Source organism: Haliaeetus albicilla, chromosome 13, assembly GCF_947461875.1.
Source record: "Haliaeetus albicilla chromosome 13, bHalAlb1.1, whole genome shotgun sequence".
Lineage (NCBI taxonomy): Eukaryota > Metazoa > Chordata > Aves > Accipitriformes > Accipitridae > Haliaeetus > Haliaeetus albicilla.
In genome coordinates, this window is record NC_091495.1 from 37,069,220 (window position 1) to 37,075,008 (window position 5,789).

General features: G+C 47.4%; 1 protein-coding gene across 9 annotated transcripts in view; it reads left to right on the top strand.

Moving 5' to 3' along the window:
• Window positions 1-5,789, top strand: part of ANK1 (ankyrin 1) — a 70,524-nt gene that overhangs the window by 8,100 nt on the left and 56,635 nt on the right. The window lies entirely within an intron of this gene.

Sequence of the window (5,789 nt, forward strand, 5' to 3'; positions counted from 1 at the left end):
CTCTGATTCATAGAAGCTTAATAAATATTTAGTTCTTGCTTTAGGCTGGGTTGGGAAGTACAGGGGCTGTGTGTGATGATGACTTCCTCTGATGCTGTTTATCTGACCTGCCACTGGAGTCCTGTACAAATGGAAATGCTGTCAGGATTAAAAAAAAAAAACCCACACACATCAGTGCTGTGCTATATTGTACTGCTCTGCTGTCTGAGGCCTATAAGGGGGCATTTTTCTCACAACCCACTAAGGTTTCCATTCCATCTCTCTCTGTGTCTCTCTGGTATGCAGTCAGCAGGAAGAAGAAGCTGTTTCAAACTTACCTTTGACTAAACTCTGTCCAATTTCATTCACCGCTGCTCACAATCACCCTCTAGCATTTTTCTATTAGGTTGCAATGCAGCATGCACTGGTTATAATGGGAGCATCTGTGCTCCCAGCATTTGCATTTTCTTTCCAGTGTTTGCATTAAGTACGGGGGAGGGATGGCAGAGGACAGTGCCCGGTGTATTTGTGTGCAGGAAGGAAATTATACCGATCTCAACGTTCCTTCACCGTGGCGAGGTAACAGGAGTTTCTGGACAAGCACGGTTTGTTGCAATGGGCACAGACCAAGAGCTCTCTCAAATGGCCCAATTAGAAAAATCAGAACATTTATATGGTAGCAGTTCCTCTCTGGTGTTTACCTTTTTCTGCTTTCACTGTCTGCCTTGCCCTTTGCAGGATGTGGTGCCAAGAGAGCCGAGTCTCTCAGATGATGTGAGCTAATATATAATGAACCGTGTTTGACTTGGGAAGTCCATCCCTTTCCCAGTAAACAGTTGTCCACAAATACTAAAGTCAGCTGTAAGTGAAGAACAGCGTGTACGGTACTTCGCTAAGCAAGGCATTTTAGAGCCTGTGCCTGTGTCCTTTCCTGACATTTCCAGGCGGGAGGGAAACGCAGCGCCGTGATGGGAGGAGGAGTGGCTGGCGGGTAGAACATGAGCAGAATACAGGCATCTGGATGCGAGGGATGTCAGGTCAGAGCCGACCCTGCTGCTGCAGGGACTCGCTGATGAGGGAAGAGGCACTGAGGGGAAGCTGGTGCCATTCTGCACTGCTGCTCTGCAGGCTTTTCAATTATTTAGCTAATAACGGCGTCTATGTGTGTTTGGTGAGCCCACCAGTTATCAAGGTACTGGAACGAGGCGAGCAACGTTTGAAGCCTTGTGGCACTCAGAAATCTGTTTCGGAAGCAAGTTCTTTCAAACCGTGCCCTGTCCTCAGCGCCTCGTCCCTTGGCCAAGGTGTCTGCCCAAGCAGGGGACTTGCCGTGTACTGGGAGCGAGCCCTGTTTAGAGCAAGTGCCTTCAGGAGGATAAGAAGCAAAGGACAGTGCCCTGTGTGAAAGTCCTGTGCCCGATAGCCTCTGGGGCTCGGTTTCTTCATGGTAGGAAGGCTCCTGTAGTGTGCCGAAGCTGAGGTGCAGCAAGCTAGATCTGAGCGCAAAGGAAAGCAGCTTTACAGAGTGCTAAAATTAGAAGTTTAGTCTGAATTATGCTAATTTGTTTTAATTGTCTAAGTATGTCAAGGTTCTTCGGAAATGTACCCTCTGCGCTGGTCTGGAAAGGTGCAGCATCACTGGGGGCGTAATGGAAGGATGGGTCAAGGATTGCAGAGATTTCTGGGTCCCCTGCCCTACTTATATCTGTTTAGCAGTCCTCACCTCCAACTCTCAAAATGCCATGAGGGTAGGTTCTGAAAATGTTAGCCCTGGATTGGATAGACCAGCCTTGTTGAAATCTTAGATCTGTAGAGAGTAGCCTCCTGGGTGCAGGGAAGTTCATGACACCTCTCTATAAGGGGACCGCTCAGTACGGCAAAACCATCTGAAAATTCACATTTCCTTTCACAGCTGAACTATGTCATGTTTTGAGCCACAATGCTGCAAACAGCAGCAAAATTCAAGCTCCCTTCCTATTTGCAAACCAAATCTTGCTGACTGGGTGAAACATTAAGCCAGAGCCATACATTTCTGGGTAGGGGCTGCAAATGTAGGGGACTATGTTAAATCTACGGCTTCAAAATGTTGCAGCCTCAGTGAAAAATCTACAGCAGAAACAAAGCAGCAGGTATTCACCGAAGTGTCTTGGGAGGCGGAGGGAGAGAATGCAGCAGCAGGAGAGCATTTAGAAAACAGACGAGGTTTCTATATTTATACAGAGATGAGGAAAGATGGAGAGAGGGTGCGCACGCGTGTGTGTGTGTGTGCGTGCCTATGTGTCCAGGTCACTGAGAAGACTCCTGTTTAAGCAAAAAGGTACTGCAGCAAGACAACAAGCAGAAATGAAGGCTATGGTCCTTCACCGCCCTGTGGTGACAGGACTTTTCAGGGCTTGTTGGGTGCATTCATGTGCATAGGTTGGACCATTTTAAATGGGAAATGCAGATAAGAGAGCGTTGAAATCCTTTGCAGAGTATAAACTGTGTTAGATTTTTAACTATCTGATGGTCTCTGCAAAGGTAAAATAAATATTTTCATGTTTTTACAGTGTCATTTGTCCAGAAAACTAAGCCTTCCAGATAATCTGCAGGAAATGCATAGTGTACTCAGAGTCCATTTAGTTCTGTCATGATGCCATGCCTGGAATGGGGAGCGTTGTGTCTTTCCCAGGACTTGCTGATTACAGCACATAGCAAAGAGTAAGATAAATGCTATGAGAATGTGCTGTTTTGGTGGGTGAGACAGACAGGTGTGGGGTGAGCTAAGGACAGTTTCAGCTTTAACAGTGTACTTCCCGACTTGCCCAGAGCATCTCTGAACACAGGAAAAACGCTTCCCCTTTCTGTGTATGCCCCCATGAGCACTGGGCAGATATCCGACTGCTTGTCACAGGCAGCAAAGACCCTGACCTATCAGTGTGATTGCTCCATCTAGATCTCATTCCAATTCTACCCCCACGTCATCTGGCACTTTCATGGACCTTGAGGCAGTACAGATGCCTGGCATCCTAATGCACTGGATGGGATGTGCTCCGAGGGTCTGTCATCTATTTTAAGGGACATACTGGCAAAGAGAAGAGGCTAGTGACTGTGCTGTCACCTTACAGGGACTAAGCTGTCCGCTCAGGTCTCTGATCAACTGAACCAGCCTGTGGTCACACAGGGTCTCAGAGCCTTGCCTTGGGCGAGTGTTGTAGAAAATGCTGTGCTAGGCTTTCCAAGCATTTGACCCTTCCACCTCCAAACGCGCTGCTGTTAAACTCAATGTCTTCTCAGCTACTTCAGCAGCTTGCTCCCCTTCCTCTGTCCCCAGCTGCAGGCACTGCCTGTCAGACCTGAGACCTGTGTCCTAGCATGCATACGTTGCTCTGCTCAGAGAAACTGTTCTGCTGAGCAGTAGATGCTACTTTCTTCCATAGCCCAGCTGTAAGTTGTCGTTTACAGGTTTGCTGTTGTGAACGGCACTCAGAGACTTTCAAAGCTCTTGTGCAAACACGGAGGGTCCTGGGCAATTTCATAAGGCATGTACCATCAACCTGCTAGCTCCTCTCATCTAGCAGCCTTCTGGGTAACGTGCTGGTGAGGTTCTTGGGGTGAGATTGTCGTGCTGTTTCCTGGAGTATGCCTTGGCCATCCTGCTGAAGCTACTATAGTCTGCTTTGCCGTGTGCCTGGTCTCTCTGACTTAGGAGTTTGCAAAGAAAGAGATTCTTGTGCTGGTGCTTTGGATGGACATTGAACGTGACTGGCTTTGCTGTTGGAACTGGAGAGTCCGAAACAAGCCAGTCTCTTTTGCTCCATTGTTCTCTATAATCTTTTAAAACCCAAGTTAAGCTGGTGTTACCAGCATGTGGAAAGATTCAGAAACTACCAGCCTTTTTTAACACCACGTATTAGTTGTCTGGGAGAAGCAAAATCTTAACATGTGACATACCGAAACTGTGAAAATATATTGCAACACAAGGCAAATTCTTACAAGTCAGTTGTCCCTCTTTTTGCAGGTGTCACGCAAGCTGTAGTGCTAGAGCAGAGAAATGGCTGCTTTGGGCTGTACCTTGCTTCCACTGGATAGCATCTGTCAGAGCTATAGGCAGAGATGGCAACCAAGCTCTTTCTTCCATTCATCTGAATGGGGAGAGGAGAGAGTAAAAGGGATCTTCCTTTGGTCTGCCTGGGAATCAGCTGTACTCTGTTGATGACTGAAGTGTGAGCTTTTACTGTGTGCTGTAATTGTATGCACACCTCTTCCTTTTCTAGGTTCTTACTCCGCTATTTGAATCAATGGTGTTCTGTAGTAAATTATTTCCATGGATTTGGTTATAGGAGTAAATAGTGTGTTCTTCAATAAGGTGCTAAACTTCAATAATCCAGTGTCCTTGACTTGTGAATCTCTGCATGGAGTCTCTCTTGTTTTGGGGTGCTGGGTTTTTTTTCTTTCTTTCCTTCTTTCCCTTTCCCTTTCCCTTTCCCTTCCTTGCCCCTTCCTTCTCCCTTCCTTCCCCCCTCCATTTGCCTGGTGGATGAAAGTACTCAAGCTGGCAGTGGACATGGTGAGTGGATTGTGGGGTGGTGGTGTGCTAGAGAGTTCTTCGAAAGGGAAAACTTACCTAATTGGCTTTTACTGCATTGGGAAGCGTTATGGTTCTGCTTCCCACCTTTAATGCTGAAACAGAAGTTACATCTGTGGGCCACTGTCTTTGGCATGGGGATATTTCAGCTCTAGGAGATGCCTGCATGGGGTCTGTATTTGGCCTGCAGGCTATAATTTTCTAAGCTTTTTCATTCTTCAGCTCTTTTCTTGGCAAAATCATCTCAGCTCACAGTGACAGTAGATTTGGTCCAAGCAAGAATTGCTCAGCGGAGCATGGCATGGCAGCTCTCTTTACACGCAGCTTGGACGTGCCACCGCGCTGATGCATAGCAATGTGCTCCTGTTAAAGAGCAACACGATGGTCAGCAGGCTGACCCCCTTTCTGTAAGCGCTTGGGAAAACGCTCCCTGTCAAGCCCACTGTCAAATGGCTGCGGAGCTGAGATTGCAGTAAGAGGAGCTGCAGTATCATAGGACAAAAATATAAAATATCTGCTGCCCATCAGTACCGTATCAGCAAAACTCCTTCTCAAAACTTGTGAACTCACCCTCACCAATGGTGAGATACGCCTCTTGGACCTGCCAGAGGAGTTCTCCGAGGCCAGCAGCGGCTCAATAAGGCATAGACAAGATCACCCTCTCTCCTTCCAAAATGTGAGGCAGCAGCATTCGGTGTCTCCTGACACCATTTCAGCAGGGATCAGCAGCACCTCCTCATGGGGCCTCTCAACACCCTACGTGGCACCTCTGTCAGCAGCAGCAGAGGGGTCACGAGAGGGACGTTTATTCTGCCTTTCTTGTACTGCCACAGACATTGTGGGTAAATTGCAGATATTTGGGCAGAGGACCTGGCATCTTTCACTAATTCACTTTGCTTTAACGTCATGCTTTAGAGCTAAGAGTACTGTGAGGACACCTGGAGCAAGCTGATCCAGAGGCTCTGCTTACAGCTGCAGTAGAGAAGCAACTCTCCTATGAAGCTTGGAGATAAGGTCCATGCACTGGGAAGGGGCATTGCATATCGGGAGTTTTAGTCTGAACAGACTTCGTCTCTGCAGAGGTGGTGTGTTTGGTCCATTTTGCTGGAAATAAATGCAGCATTGCACACAGAGGAGCAGAATGGAGGGTGCCCAGTAATAACATACGAACCTGTAGTTTTTTCTTGACAGAAAGAATCTGTTGTAACATACTGGGAGAAAAAAAAAGAGCTCAGCAGAGGAG